Genomic DNA, 16454 nt, shown 5'->3' with positions numbered 1-16454 from the left:
AAACCTAGCAAACCAGTCCATTTTTGAAAACTAGACACCTAGGTGAATCCAAGATGGGGTGACTTGTGGGGCTCTGACCAGGTTCTATTACCCAGAATCCTGTGCAAAACTCAAAATTTGGACAAAAAAACACTTTTTCCTCTCATTTCGGTGACAGAAAGTTCTGGAATCTGAAAGGAGCCACAAATTTCCTTCCACCCAGCATTCCCCCAAGTCTCCCAATATAAATGGTACCTCACTTGTGTGGGTAGCCCTAGCGCCCACAAAAGGAAATTGCCCAAAACACAACGTGGACACATCACAATTTTTCACAGAAAACAGAGGTGTTTTTTAAAAAGTGCCTACCTGTGGATTTTGGCCTCTAGCTCGGCTGGCACCTGGGAAAACCTAGCAAACCTGCGCAGTTTTGAAAACTAGACACCTAGGGGAATCCAAGATGGGATGACTTGTGGGGCTCTGACCATGTTCTGTTACCCATAATCCTTTGCAAACCTCAAAATTTGGCCAAACAAATACTTTTTCCTCTCATTTCGGTGACAGAAAGTTCTGGAATCTGATACGAGCCACAGATTTCCTCCCACCCAGCATTCCCCCAAGTCTCCCAATGAAAATGGAACCTCACTTGTGTGGGTAGGCCTAGCGCCCAGGAAAGGAAATGGCCCAAAACACAACGTGGACACATCACATTTTTTCACAGAAAACAGAGGTGTTTTTTACAAAATGCCTACCTGTGGATTTTGGCTTCTAGCTCAGCCGGCACCTGGGAAAACCGAGCAAACCTGTACAGTTTTGAAAACTAGACACCCAGGGGAATCCAAGATGGGATGACTGACCAGGTTCTGTTTCACAGAATCCTTTGCAAACCTCAAAATTTGGCCAAAAAAAACACTTTTTCCTCTCATTTCGGTGACAGAAAGTTCTGGAATCTGAGACGAGCCACAAATTTCCTTCCACCCAGCGTTCCCCCAAGTCTCTCGATAAAAATGGTACCTCATTTGTGTGGGTAGGCCTAGCGCCCACGAAAGGAAATGGCCCAAAACACAACGTGGACACATCACATTTTTTTCACAGAAAACAGAGGTGTTTTTTATAAAGTGCCTACCTGTGGATTTTGGCCTCTAGCTCAGCCGGCACCTGGGGAAACCTAGCAAACGTGCGCAGTTTTGAAAACTAGACACCCAGGGGAATCCAAGATGGGATGACTGACCAGGTTCTGTTACACAGAATCCTTTGCAAACCTCAAAGTTTGGCCAAAAAAACACTTTTTCCTCTCATTTCGGTGACAGAAAGTTGTGGCATCTGAGAGGAGCCACATATTTCCTCCCACCCAGTATTCCCCCAAGTCTCCCAATAAAAATGGTACCTCATTTGTGTGGGTAGGCCTAGCGCCCACGAAAGGAAATGGCCCAAAACACAACATGGACACATCACATTTTTTCACAGAAAACAGAGGTGTTTTTTACAAAGTGCCTACCTGTGGATTTTGGCCTCTAGCTCAGCCGGCACCTGGGAAAACCTAGCAAACCTGTACAGTTTTGAAAACTAGGCACCCAGGGGAATCCAAGATGGGATGACTGACCAGGTTCTGTTACGCAGAATCCTTTGCAAACCTCAAAGTTTGGCCAAAAAAACACTTTTTCCTCTCATTTCGGTGACAGAAAGTTCTGGAATCTGAGACGAGCCACAAATTTCCTTCCACCCAGCGTTCCCCCAAGTCTCTCGATAAAAATGGTACCTCATTTGTGTGGGTAGGCCTAACACCCACGAAAGGAAATGGCCCAAAACCCAAAGTGGACACATCACATTTTTTCACCGAAAACAGAGGTGTTTTTTACAAAGTGCCTACCTGTGGATTTTGGCCTCTAGCACAGCCGGCACCTGGAAAAACCTAGCAAACCAGTCCATTTTTGAAAACTAGACACCCAGGGGAATCCAAGATGGCGTGACTTGTGGGGCTCTGACCAGGTTCTGTTACCCAGAATCCTTTGCAAACCTCAAAATTTGGCCCAAAAAACACTTTTTCCTCTCATTTCGGTGACTGAAAGTTCTGGCATCAGAGAGGAGCCACAAATTTCCTCCCATCCAGTATTCCCCCAAGTCTCGCAGTAAAAATGGTACCTCACTTGTGTGGGTAGGCCTAGTGTCCACGAAAGGAAATGGCCCAAAATACAACGTGGACACATCACATTTTTTCACAGAAAACAGAGGTGTTTTTTACAAAGTGCCTACCTGTGGATTTTGGCCTCTAGCTCAGCCGGCACCTGGGGAAACCTAGCAAACCTGTGCAGTTTTGAAAACTAGACACCCAGGGGAATCCAAGATGGGATGACTGACCAGGTTCTGTTTCAAAGAATCCTTTGCAAACCTCAAAGTTTGGACGAAAAAACACTTTTTCCTCTCATTTCGGTGACAGAAAGTTCTGGAATCTGAGACGAGCCACAAATTTCCTTACACCCGGCGTTCCCCCAAGTCTCTTGATAAAAATGGTACGTCATTTGTGTGGGTAGGCCTAGCGCCCACGAAATTAAATGGCCCAAAACACAACGTGGACACATCACATTTTTTCAGAGAAAACAGAGGTGTTTTTTACAAAAGTGCCTACCTGTGGATTTAGGCCTCTAGCTCAGCCAGCACCTGGGGAAACCCAGCAAACATGTGCATTTTCGAAAACTAGACACCTAGGTGAATCCAAGATGGGGTGACTTGTGGGGCTCTGACCAGGTTCTATTACCCAGAATCCTTTGCAAAACTCCAAATTTGGCCCAAAAAACACTTTTTAATCTCATTTCGGTGAGAAAAAGTTCTGGAATCTGAGAGAAGCCACAAATTTCCTTCCACCCAGCGTTCCCCCACGTCTCCCGATAAAAATGCCATCTCACTTGTGTGGGTAGACCTAGCGCCCACGAAAGGAAATGGCCCAAAACACAACGTGGACACATCCCTTTTTTTCACAGAAAACAGAGGTGTTTTTTACAAAGTGCCTACATGTGGATTTTGGCCTCTAGCTCAGCCGGCACCTGGGGAAACCTTGCAAACCTGCACAGTTTTGAAATTAGACACCTAGGGGAATCCAAGATGGGGTGACTGACCAGATTCTGTTACCCAGAATCCTTTGCAAACCTCAAAATTTGGCCAAAAAAACACATTTTCCTCTCATTTCAGTGACAGAAAGTTCTGGAATCTGAGACGAGCCACAAATTTCCTTCCACCCAGCATTCCCCCAAGTCTCTCGATAAAAATGGTACCTCATTTGTGTGGGTAGGCCTAGCGCCCACGAAAGGAAATGGCCCAAAACACAATGTGGACACATCACATTTTTTCACAGAAAACAGAGGTGTTTTTAAAAAGTGCCTACCTGTGGATTTTGGCCTCTCGCTCAACCGGGACCAGGGGAAACCAAGCAAACCAGTGCATTTTCGAAAACTAGACACCTATGTGAATCCAAGATGGGGTGACTTGTGGGGCTCTGACCAGGTTCTATTACCCAGAATCCTGTGCAAAACTCAAAATTTGGCCAAACAAATACTTTTTCCTCTCATTTCGGAGACAGAAAGTTCTGGAATCTGAGAGGAGCCACAAATTTCCTCCCACCCAGTGTTCCCCCAAGTCTCCCAATGAAAATGGTACCTCACTTGTGTGGGTAGGCCTAGCGCCCAGGAAAGGAAATGGCCCAAAACACAACGTTGACACATCACATTTTTTCACAGAAAACAGAGGTGTTTTTTACAAAGTGCCTACCTGTGGATTTTGGCCTCTAGCTCAGCCGGCACCTGGGGAAACCTAGCACACCTGCACAGTTTTGAAATTAGACACCTTGGGGAATCCAAGATGGGGTGACTGACCAGGTTCTGTTACCCAGAATCCTTTGCAAACCTCAAAATTTGGCCAAAAAAACACTTTTTCCTCTCATTTCCGTGACAGAAAGTTCTGGAATCTGAGACGAGCCACAAATTTCCTTCCACATAGCATTCCCCCAAGTCTCTTGATAAAAATGGTACCTCATTTGTGTGGGTAGGCCTAACGCCCATGAAAGGAAATGGCCCAAAACACAACGTGGACACATCACATTTTTTCACAGAAAACAGAGGTGTATTCAAAAAGTGCCTACCTGTGAATTTTGGATTCTCGCTCAGCCAGGACCAGGGGAAACATAGCAAACCAGTGCATTTTCGAAAACTAGACACCTAGGTGAATCCAAGATGGGGTGACTTGTGGGGCTCTGACCAGGTTCTATTACCCAGAATCCATTGCAAAACTCCAAATTTGGCCAAAAAAACACTTTTTAATCTCATTTCGGTGACAAAAAGTTCTGGAATCTGAGAGAAGCCACAAATTTCCTACCACCCACCGTTTCCCCACGTCTCCCGATAAAAATGCCATCTCACTTGTGTGGGTAGGCCTAGCACCCACGAAAGGAAATGGCCCAAAACAAAACGTGGACACATCCCTTTTTTTCACAGAAAACAGAGGTGTTTTTTACAAAGTGCCTACCTGTGGATTTTGGCCTCTAGCTCAGCCGGCACCTGGGGAAACCTAGCAAACCTGCACAGTTTTCAAATTAGACACCTAGGGGAATCCAAGATGTGGTGACTGACCAGGTTCTGTTACCCAGAATCGTTTGCAAACCTCAAAATTTGGCCAAAAAAACACTTTTTCCTCTCATTTCAGTGACAGAAAGTTCTGGAATCTGAGACGAGCCACAAATTTCCTTCCACCCAGCATTCCCCCAAGTCTCCCAATATAAATGGTACCTCACTTGTGTGGGTAGGCCTAGCACCCAGGAAAGAAATGGCCCAAAACACAACGTGGACACATCACATTTTTTCACAGAAAACAGAGGTGTATTTAAAAAGTGCCTACCTGTGGATTTTGGCCTCTCGCTCAGCCGGGACCAGGGGAAACCGAGCAAACCAGTGCATTTTCGAAAACTAGACACCTAGGTGAATCCAAGTTGGGGTGACTTGTGGGGCTCTGACCAGGTTCTATTACACAGAATCCTGTGCAAAACTCAAAATTTGGCCAAACAAATACATTTTCCTCTCATTTCGGAGACAGAAAGTTCTGGAATCTGAGAGGAGCCACAAATTTCAACCCAACTAGTGTTCCCCCAAGTCTCCCAATGAAAATGGTACCTCAGTTGTGTGGGTAGGCCTAGCGCCCAGGAAAGGAAATGGCCCAAAACACAACGTGGACACATCACATTTTTTCACAGAAAACAGAGGTGTTTTTTACAAAGTGACTACCTGTGGATTTTGGCCTCTAGCTAAGCCGGCACCTGGGGAAACCTAGCAAACCTGCACAGTTATGAAATTAGACACCTAGGGGAATCCAAGATGGGGTGACTGACCAGGTTCTGTTACCCAGAATCCTTTGCAAACCTAAAAATTTGGCCAAAAAAACACTTTTTCCTCTCATTTCGGTGACAGAAAGTTCTGGTAATCCGAGACGAGCCACAAATTTCCTTCCACCCAGTGTTCCCCCAATTCTCTTGATAAAAATGGTACCTCATTTGTGTGGGTAGGCCTAGCGCCCACGAAAGGAAATGGCCCAAAACACAACGTGGACACATCACTTTTTTCACAGAAAACAGAGGTGTTTTTTACAAAGTGCCTACCTGTGGATTTTGGCCTCAAGCTCAGCCGGCAACTGGGGAAACCTAGCAAACCAGTCCATTTTCGAAAACTAGACACCTAGGTGAATCCAAGATGGGGTGACTTGTGGGGCTCTGAACAGGTTCTATTACCCAGAATCCTGTGCAAAACTCAAAATTTGGCCAAAAAAACACTTTTTCCTCTCATTTCGGTGACAGAAAGTTCTGGAATCCGAGAGGAGCCACAAATTTCCTTCCACCCAGCATTCCCCCAAGTCTCCCAATATAAATGGTACCTCACTTGTGTGGGTAGGCCTAGCGCCCAGGAAAGAAATGGCCCAAAACACAACGTGGACACATCACATTTTTTCACAGAAAACAGAGGTGTTTTTTACAAAGTGCCTACCTGTGGATTTTGGCCTCTAGCTCAGCCGGCACCTGTGGAAACCTAGCAAACCTGCACAGTTTTGAAAACTAGACACCTAGGGGAATCCAAGATGGGGTGACTGATCAGGTTCTGTTACCCAGAATCCTTTGCAACCTCAAAATTTGGCCAAAAAAACACTTTTTCCTCTCATTTCGGTGACAGAAAGTTCTGGAATCTGAGACGAGACACAATTTTCCTTCCACCCAGCGTTCCCCCAAGTCTCTCGATAAAAATGGTACCTCATTTGTGTGGGTAGGCCTAACACCCACGAAAGGAAATGGACCAAAACACAACGAGGACACATCACATTTTTTCACAGAAAACAGAGGTGTTTTTTAAAAAGTGCCTACCTGTGGATTTTGGCCTCTAGCTCGGCCGGCACCTGGGACAACCTAGCAAACCTGTGCAGTTTTGAAAATTAGACACCTAGGGGAATCCAAGATCGGGTGACTTGTGGGGCTCTGACCAGGTTCTGTTACCCAGAATCCTTTGCAAACCTCAAAATTTGGCCAAACAAATAATTTTTCCTCTCATTTTGGAGACAGAAAGTTCTGGAATCTGAGAGGAGCCACAAATTTCCTCCCACCCAGTGTTCCCCCAAGTCTCCCAATGAAAACGGTACCTCACTTGTGTAGGTAGGCCTAGCACCCAGGAAAGGAAATGGCCCAAAACACAACGTGGACACATCACATTTTTTCACAGAACACAGAGGTGTTTTTTACAAAGTGCCTACCTGTAGATTTTGGCCTCTAGCTCAGCCGGCATCTGGGGAAACCTAGCAAACCTGTGCAGTTTTGAAAACTAGACACCTAGGGGAATCCAAGATGGGGTGACTGACCAGGATCTGTTACCCAGAATCCTTTGCAAACCTCAAAATTTGGCCAAAAAAACACTTTTTCCTCTCATTTCGGCGACAGAAAGTTCTGGAATCTGAGACGAGCCACAAATTTCCTTCCACCCAGCCTTCCCCCAAGTCTCTTGATAAAAATGGTACCTCATTTGTGTGGGTAGGCCTAGCGCCCACGAAAGGAAATGGCCCAAAACACAACGTGGACACATCACTTTTTTCACAGAAAACAGAGGTGTTTTTTACAAAGTGCCTACCTGTGGATTTTGGCCTCTAGCTCAGCCGGCACCTTTGGAAACCTAGCAAACCAGTCCATTTTCGAAAACTAGACACCTAGGTGAATCCAAGATGGGTGACTTGTGGGGCTCTGACCAGGTTCTATTACCCAGAATCCTGTGCAAATCTCAAAATTTGGCCAAAAAAACACTTTTTCCTCTCATTTCGGTGACAGAAAGTTCTGGAATCTGAGAGGAGCCACAAATTTCCTTCCACCCAGCACTCCCCCAAGTCTCCCAATATAAATGGTACCTCACTTGTGTGCGTAGCCCTAGCGCCCACAAAAGGAAATTGCCCAAAACACAACGTGGACACATCACATTTTTTCACAGAAAACAGAGGTGTTTTTTACAAAGTGTCTACATGTGGATTTTGGCCTCTAGCTCAGCCGGCACCTGGGGAAACCGAGCAAACCTGCACAGCTTTGAAACTAGACACCTAGGGGAATCCAAGATGGGGTGACTGATCAGGTTCTGTTACACAGAATCCTTTGCAACCTCAAAATTTGGCCAAAAAAACACTTTTTCCTCTCATTTCGGTGACAGAAAGTTCTGGAATCTGAGACGAACCACAAATTTCCTTCCACCCGGCGTTCCCCCAAGTCTCCCGATAAAAATGGTACCTCATTTGTGTGGGCAGGCCTAACACCCACGAAAGGAAATGGCCCAAAACACAACGTGGACACATCAAATTTTTTCACAGAAACAGAGGTGTTTTTTAAAAAGTGCCTACCTGTGGATTTTGGCCTCTAGCTCTGCTGGCACCTGGGAAAACCTAGCAAACCTGCGCAGTTTTGGAAACTAGACACCTAGGGGAATCCAAGATGGGGTGACTTGTGTGGCTCTGACCAGGTCATGTTACCCAGAATCATTTGCAAACCTCAAAAGTTGGCCAAATAAATACTTTTTCCTCTAATTTCGGTGACAGAACGTTCTGGAATCTGATAGGAGCCACAAATTTCCTCCCACCCAGTGTTCCCCCAAGTCTCCCAATGAAAATGGTACCTCACTTGTGTGGGTAGGCCTAGCGCCCAGGAAAGGAAATGGCCCAAAACACAACGTGGACACATCACATTTTTTCACAGAAAACAGAGGTGTTTTTTACAAAGTGCCTACCTGTGGATTTTGGCCTCTAGCTCAGCCGGCACCTGGGAAAACCAAGCAAACCTGTACAGTTTTGAAAACTAGACACCCAGCGGAATCCAAGATGGGATGACTGACCAGGTTCTGTTACACAGAATCCTTTGCAAACCTCAAAATTTGGCCAAAAAAACACTTTTTCCTCTCATTTCGGTGACAGAAAGTTCTGGAATCTGAGACGAGCCACAAATTTCCTTCCACCCAGCGTTCCCCCAAGTCTCTCGATAAAAATGTAACCTCATTTGTGTGGGTAGGCCTAGCGCCCACGAAAGGAAATGGCCCAAAACACAACGTGGAAACATCACTTTTTTCACAGAAAACAGAGGTGTTTTTTACAAAGTGCCTACCTGTGGATTTTGGCCTCTAGCTCAGCCGGCAACTGGGGAAACCTAGCAAACCAGTCCATTTTCGAAAACTAGACACCTAGGTGAATCCAAGATGGGGTGACTTGTGGGGCTCTGACCAGGTTCTATTACCCAGAATCGTGTGCAAAACTCAAAATTTGGCCAAAAAAAACACGTTTTCCTCTCATTTCGGTGACAGAAAGTTCTGGAATCTGAGGAGAGCCACAAATTTCCTCCCACCCAGTGTTCCCCCAAGTCTCCCAATGAAAATGGTACCTCACTTGTGTGGGTAGGCCTAGCGCCCAGGAAAGGAAATGGCCCAAAACACAACGTGGTCACATCACATTTTTTCACAGAAAACAGAGGTGTTTTTTACAAAGTGCCTACCTGTGGATTTTGGCCTCTAGCTCAGCCGGCACCTGGGGAAACCTAGCAAACCTGCACAGTTTTGAAATTAGACACCTAGGGGAATCCAAGATGGGGTGACTGACCAGGTTCTGTTACCCAGAATCCTTTGCAAACCTCAAAATTTGGCCAAAAAAACACTTTTTCCTCTCATTTCGGTGACAGAAAGTTCTGGAATCTGAGACGAGCCACAAATTTCCTTCCACCCAGTGTTCCCCCAAGTCTCTTGATAAAAATTTTACCTCATTTGTGTGGGTAGGCCTAGCGCCCACGAAAGGAAAGGGCCCAAAACACAACGTGGACACATCACTTTTTTCACAGAAAACAGAGGTGTTTTTTACAAAGTGCCTACCTGTGGATTTTGGCCTCTAGCTCAGCCGGCAACTGGGGAAAACTAGCAAACCAGTCCATTTTCGAAAACTAGACACCTTGGTAAATCCAAGATGGGGTGACTTGTGGGGCTCTGACCAGGTTCTATTACCCTGAATCCTGTGCAAAACTCAAAATTTGGCCAAAAAAACACGTTTTCCTCTCATTTCGGTGACAGAAAGTTCTGGAATCTGAGACGAGCCACAAATTTCCTTCCACCCAGCCTTCCCCCAAGTCTCTTGATAAAAATGGTACCTCATTTGTGTGGGTAGGCCTAGCGCCCACGAAAGGAAATGGCCCAAAACACAACGTGGACACATCACTTTTTTCACAGAAAACAGAGGTGTTTTTTACAAAGTGCCTACCTGTGGATTTTGGCCTCTAGCTCAGCCGGCACCTTTGGAAACCTAGCAAACCAGTCCATTTTTGAAAACTAGACACCTAGGTGAATCCAAGATGGGGTGACTTGTGGGGCTCTGACCAGGTTCTATTACCCAGAATCCTGTGCAAATCTCAAAATTTGGCCAAAAAAACACTTTTTCCTCTCATTTCGGTGACAGAAAGTTCTGGAATCTGAGAGGAGCCACAAATTTCCTTCCACCCAGCACTCCCCCAAGTCTCCCAATATAAATGGTACCTCACTTGTGTGCGTAGCCCTAGCGCCCACAAAAGGAAATTGCCCAAAACACAACGTGGACACATCACATTTTTTCACAGAAAACAGAGGTGTTTTTTACAAAGTGTCTACATGTGGATTTTGGCCTCTAGCTCAGCCGGCACCTGGGGAAACCGAGCAAACCTGCACAGCTTTGAAAACTAGACACCTAGGGGAATCCAAGATGGGGTGACTGATCAGGTTCTGTTACACAGAATCCTTTGCAACCTCAAAATTTGGCCAAAAAAACACTTTTTCCTCTCATTTCGGTGACAGAAAGTTCTGGAATCTGAGACGAACCACAAATTTCCTTCCACCCAGCGTTCCCCCAAGTCTCCCGATAAAAATGGTACCTCATTTGTGTGGGCAGGCCTAACACCCACGAAAGGAAATGGCCCAAAACACAACGTGGACACATCAAATTTTTTCACAGAAACAGAGGTGTTTTTTAAAAAGTGCCTACCTGTGGATTTTGGCCTCTAGCTCTGCTGGCACCTGGGAAAACCTAGCAAACCTGCGCAGTTTTGGAAACTAGACACCTAGGGGAATCCAAGATGGGGTGACTTGTGTGGCTCTGACCAGGTCATGTTACCCAGAATCATTTGCAAACCTCAAAAGTTGGCCAAATAAATACTTTTTCCTCTAATTTCGGTGACAGAAAGTTCTGGAATCTGATAGGAGCCACAAATTTCCTCCCACCCAGTGTTCCCCCAAGTCTCCCAATGAAAATGGTACCTCACTTGTGTGGGTAGGCCTAGCGCCCAGGAAAGGAAATGGCCCAAAACACAACGTGGACACATCACATTTTTTCACAGAAAACAGAGGTGTTTTTTACAAAGTGCCTACCTGTGGATTTTGGCCTCTAGCTCAGCCGGCACCTGGGAAAACCAAGCAAACCTGTACAGTTTTGAAAACTAGACACCCAGCGGAATCCAAGATGGGATGACTGACCAGGTTCTGCTACACAGAATCCTTTGCAAACCTCAAAATTTGGCCAAAAAAACACTTTTCCTCTCATTTCGGTGACAGAAAGTTCTGGAATCTGAGACGAGCCACAAATTTCCTTCCACCCAGCGTTCCCCCAAGTCTCTCGATAAAAATGTAACCTCATTTGTGTGGGTAGGCCTAGCGCCCACGAAAGGAAATGGCCCAAAACACAACGTGGAAACATCACTTTTTTCACAGAAAACAGAGGTGTTTTTTACAAAGTGCCTACCTGTGGATTTTGGCCTCTAGCTCAGCCGGCAACTGGGGAAACCTAGCAAACCAGTCCATTTTCGAAAACTAGACACCTAGGTGAATCCAAGATGGGGTGACTTGTGGGGCTCTGACCAGGTTCTATTACCCAGAATCGTGTGCAAAACTCAAAATTTGGCCAAAAAAACACGTTTTCCTCTCATTTCGGTGACAGAAAGTTCTGGAATCTGAGGAGAGCCACAAATTTCCTCCCACCCAGTGTTCCCCCAAGTCTCCCAATGAAAATGGTACCTCACTTGTGTGGGTAGGCCTAGCGCCCAGGAAAGGAAATGGCCCAAAACACAACGTGGTCACATCACATTTTTTCACAGAAAACAGAGGTGTTTTTTACAAAGTGCCTACCTGTGGATTTTGGCCTCTAGCTCAGCCGGCACCTGGGGAAACCTAGCAAACCTGCACAGTTTTGAAATTAGACACCTAGGGGAATCCAAGATGGGGTGACTGACCAGGTTCTGTTACCCAGAATCCTTTGCAAACCTCAAAATTTGGACAAAAAAACACTTTTTCCTCTCATTTCGGTGACAGAAAGTTCTGGAATCTGAGACGAGCCACAAATTTCCTTCCACCCAGTGTTCCCCCAAGTCTCTTGATAAAAATTTTACCTCATTTGTGTGGGTAGGCCTAGCGCCCACGAAAGGAAAGGGCCCAAAACACAACGTGGACACATCACTTTTTTCACAGAAAACAGAGGTGTTTTTTACAAAGTGCCTACCTGTGGATTTTGGCCTCTAGCTCAGCCGGCAACTGGGGAAAACTAGCAAACCAGTCCATTTTCGAAAACTAGACACCTTGGTAAATCCAAGATGGGGTGACTTGTGGGGCTCTGACCAGGTTCTATTACCCTGAATCCTGTGCAAAACTCAAAATTTGGCCAAAAAAACACGTTTTCCTCTCATTTCGGTGACAGAAAGTTCTGGAATCTGAGAGGAGCCACAAATTTCCTTCCACCCAGCATTCCCCCAAGTCTCCCAATATAAATGGTACCTCACTTGTGTTGGTAGGCCTAGCGCCCAGGAAAGAAATGGCCCAAAACACATGGACACATCACATTTTTTCACAGAAAACAGAGGTGTTTTTTACAAAGTGCCTACCTGTGGATTTTGGCCTCTAGCTCAGCCAGCACCTGGGGAAACCTAGCAAACCTGCACAGTTTTGAAAACTAGACACCTATGAGAATCCAAGATGGGGTGACTGATCAGGTTCTGTTACCCAGAATCCTTTGCAACCTCAAAATTTGGCCAAAAAAACACTTTTTCCTCTCATTTCGGTGACAGAAAGTTCTGGAATGTGAGACGAGCCACAAATTTCCTTCCACCCAGCGTTCCCCCAAGTCTCTCAATAAAAATGGCACCTCATTTGTGTGGGTAGGCCTAACACCCACGAAAGGAAATGGACCAAAACACAACGAGGACACATCACATTTTTTCACAGAAAACAGAGGTGTTTTTTTAAAAAGTGCCTACCTGTGGATTTTGGCCTCTAGCTCGGCCGGCACCTGGGACAACCTAGCAAACCTGCGCAGTTATGAAAATTAGACACCTAGGGGAATCCAAGATGGGGTGACTTGTGGGGCTCTGACCAGGTTCTGTTACCCAGAATCCTTTGCAAATCTCAAAATTTGGCCAAACAAATACTTTTTCCTCTCAATTTGGAGACAGAAAGTTCTGGAATCTGAGAGGAGCCACAAATTTCCTCCCACCCAGTGTTCCCCCAAGTCTCCCAATGTAAACGGTACCTCACTTGTGTAGGTAGGCCTAGCACCCAGGAAAGGAAATGGCCCAAAACACAACGTGGACACATAACATTTTTTCACAGAACACAGAGGTGTTTTTTACAAAGTGCCTACCTGTAGATTTTGGCCTCTAGCTCAGCCGGCATCTGGGGAAACCTAGCAAACCTGTGCAGTTTTGAAAACTAGACACCTAGGGGAATCCAAAATGGGGTGACTGACCAGGATCTGTTACCCAGAATCCTTTGCAAACCTCAAAATTTGGCCAAAAAAACACTTTTTCCTCTCATTTCGGCGACAGAAAGTTCTGGAATCTGAGACAAGCCACAAATTTCCTTCCACCCAGCCTTTCCCCAAGTCTCTTGATAAAAATGGTACCTCATTTGTGTGGGTAGGCCTAGCGCCCACGAAAGGAAATGGCCCAAAACACAACGTGGACACATCACTTTATTCACAGAAAACAGAGGTGTTTTTTACAAAGTGCCTACCTGTGGATTTTGGCCTCTAGCTCAGCCGGCACCTGGGGAAACCTAGCAAACCAGTCCATTTTCGAAAACTAGATACCTAGGTGAATCCAAGATGGGGTGACTTGTGGGGCTCTGACCAGGTTCTATTACCCAGAATCCTGTGCAAAACTCAACATTTGGCCAAAAAAACACTTTTTCCTCTCATTTCGGTGACCGAAAGTTCTGGAATCTGAGAGGAGCCACAAATTTCCTTCCACCCAGCACTCCCCCAAGTCTCCCAATATAAATGGTACCTCACTTGTGTGCGTAGCCCTAGCGCCCACAAAAGGAAATTGCCCAAAACACAACGTGGACACATCACATTTTTTCACAGAAAACAGAGGTGTTTTTTACAAAGTGTCTACATGTGGATTTTGGCCTCTAGCTCAGCCGGCACCTCGGGAAACCGAGCAAACCAGCACAGCTTTGAAAACTAGACACCTAGGGGAATCCAAGATGGGGTGACTGATCAGGTTCTGTTACACAGAATCCTTTGCAACCTCAAAATTTGGCACAAAAAAACACTTTTTCCTCTCATTTCGGTGACAGAAAGTTCTGGAATCTGAGACGAACTACAAATTTCCTTCCACCCAGCGTTCCCCCAAGTCTCTCGATAAAAATGGTACCTCATTTGTGTGGGCAGGCCTAACACCCACGAAAGGAAATGGCCCAAAACACAACGTGGACACATCACATTTTTTCACAGAAACAGAGGTGTTTTTTAAAAAGTGCCTACCTGTGGATTTTGGCCTCTAGCTCGGCTGGCACCTGGGAAAACCTAGCAAACTTGTGCAGTTTTGAAAACTAGACACCTAGGGGAATCCAAGATGGGGTGACTTGTGGGGCTCTGACCAGGTTCTGTTACCCAGAATCCTTTGCAAACCTCAAAATGTGGCCAAACAAATACTTTTTCCTCTCATTTCGTTGACAGAAAGTTCTGGAATCTGATAGGAACCACAAATTTCCTCCCACCCAGTGTTCCCTCAAGTCTCCCAATGAAAATGGTACCTCACTTGTGTGGGTAGGCCTAGCGCCCAGGAAAGGAAATGGCCCAAAACACAACGTGGACACATCACATTTTTTCACAGAAAACAGAGGTGTTTTTTACAAAATGCCTACCTGTGGATTTTGGCTTCTAGCTCAGCCGGCACCTGGGAAAACCTAGCAAACCTGTACAGTTTTGAAAACTAGACACCCAGGGGAATCCAAGATGGGATGACTGACCAGGTTCTGTTTCACAGAATCCTTTGCAAACCTCAAAGTTTGGCCAAAAAAACAAGTTTTCCTCTCATTTCGGTGACAGAAAGTTGTGGCATCTGAGAGGAGCCACATATTTCCTCCCACCCAGTATTTCCCCAAGTCTCCCAATAAAAATGGTACCTCACTTGTGTGGGTAGGCCTAGCGCCCACGAAAGGAAATGGCCCAAAACACAACGTGGACACATCACATTTTTTCACAGAAAACAGAGGTGTTTTTTACAAAGTGCCTACCTGTGGATTTTGGCCTCTAGCTCAGCCGGCACCTGGGAAAACCTAGCAAACCTGTACAGTTTTCAAAACTAGGCACCCAGGGGAATCCAAGATGGGATGACTGACCAGGTTCTGTTACACAGAATCCTTTGCAAACCTCAAAGTTTGGCCAAAAAAACACTTTTTCCTCTCATTTCGGTGACAGAAAGTTCTGGAATCTGAGACGAGCCACAGATTTCCTTCCACCCAGCGTTCCCCCAAGTCTCTCGATAAAAATGGTACCTCATTTGTGTGGGTAGGCCTAACACCCACGAAAGGAAATGGCCCAAAACACAACGTGGACACATCACATTTTTTCACAGAAAACAGAGGTGTTTTTTACAAAGTGCCTACCTGTGGATTTTGGCCTCTAGCACAGCCGGCACCTGGGGAAACCTAGCAAACCAGTCCATTTTTGAAAACTAGACACCTAGGGGAATCCAAGATTGCGTGACTTGTGGGGCTCTGACCAGGTTCTGTTACCCAGAATCCTTTGCAAACCTCAAAATTTGGCCCAAAAAACACTTTTTCCTCTCATTTCGGTGACAGAAAGTTCTGGCATCAGAGAGGAGCCACAAATTTCCTCCCATCCAGTATTCCCCCAAGTCTCCCAGTAAAAATGGTACCTCACTTGTGTGGGTAGGCCTAGTGTCCACGAAAGGAAATGGCCCAAAACACAACGTGGACACATCACATTTTTTCACAGAAAACAGAGGTGTTTTTTACAAAGTGCCTACCTGTGGATTTTGGCCTGTAGCTCAGCCGGCACCTGGGGAAACCTAGCAAACCTGTGCAGTTTTGAAAACTAGACACCCAGGGGAATCCAAGATGGGATGACTGACCAGGTTCTGTTACAAAAAATCCTTTGCAAACCTCAAAGTTTGGCCAAAAAAACACTTTTTCCTCTCATTTCGGTGACAGAAAGTTCTGGAATCTGAGACGAGCCACAAATTTCATTACACCCGGCGTTCCCCCAAGTCTCTTGATAAAAATGGTACGTCATTTGTGTGGGTAGGCCTAGCGCCCACGAAAGGAAATGGCCCAAAACACAACGTGGACACATCAAATTTTTTCACAGAAAACAGAGGTGTTTTTTACAAAGTGCCTACATGTGGATTTTCGCCTCTAGCTCAGCCGGCACCTGGGGAAACCTAGCAAACCAGTCCATTTTTGAAAACTAGACACCTAGGTGAATCCAAGATGGGGTGACTTGTGGGGCTCAGACCAGGTTCTATTACCCAGAATCCTGTGCAAAACTCAAAATTTGGCCAAAAAAACACTTTTTCCTCTCATTTCGGTGACAGAAAGTTCTGGAATCTGAAAGGAGCCACAAATTTCCTTCCACCCAGCATTCCCCCAAGTCTCCCAATATAAATGGTACCTCACTTGTGTGGGTAGCCC

This window comes from Pleurodeles waltl, chromosome 3_1, assembly GCF_031143425.1.
Source record: "Pleurodeles waltl isolate 20211129_DDA chromosome 3_1, aPleWal1.hap1.20221129, whole genome shotgun sequence".
NCBI classification, from domain to species: Eukaryota; Metazoa; Chordata; class Amphibia; order Caudata; family Salamandridae; genus Pleurodeles; species Pleurodeles waltl.
The sequence above is the reverse complement of the archived record's forward strand: the minus strand, read 5'-3'. Positions refer to the sequence as shown.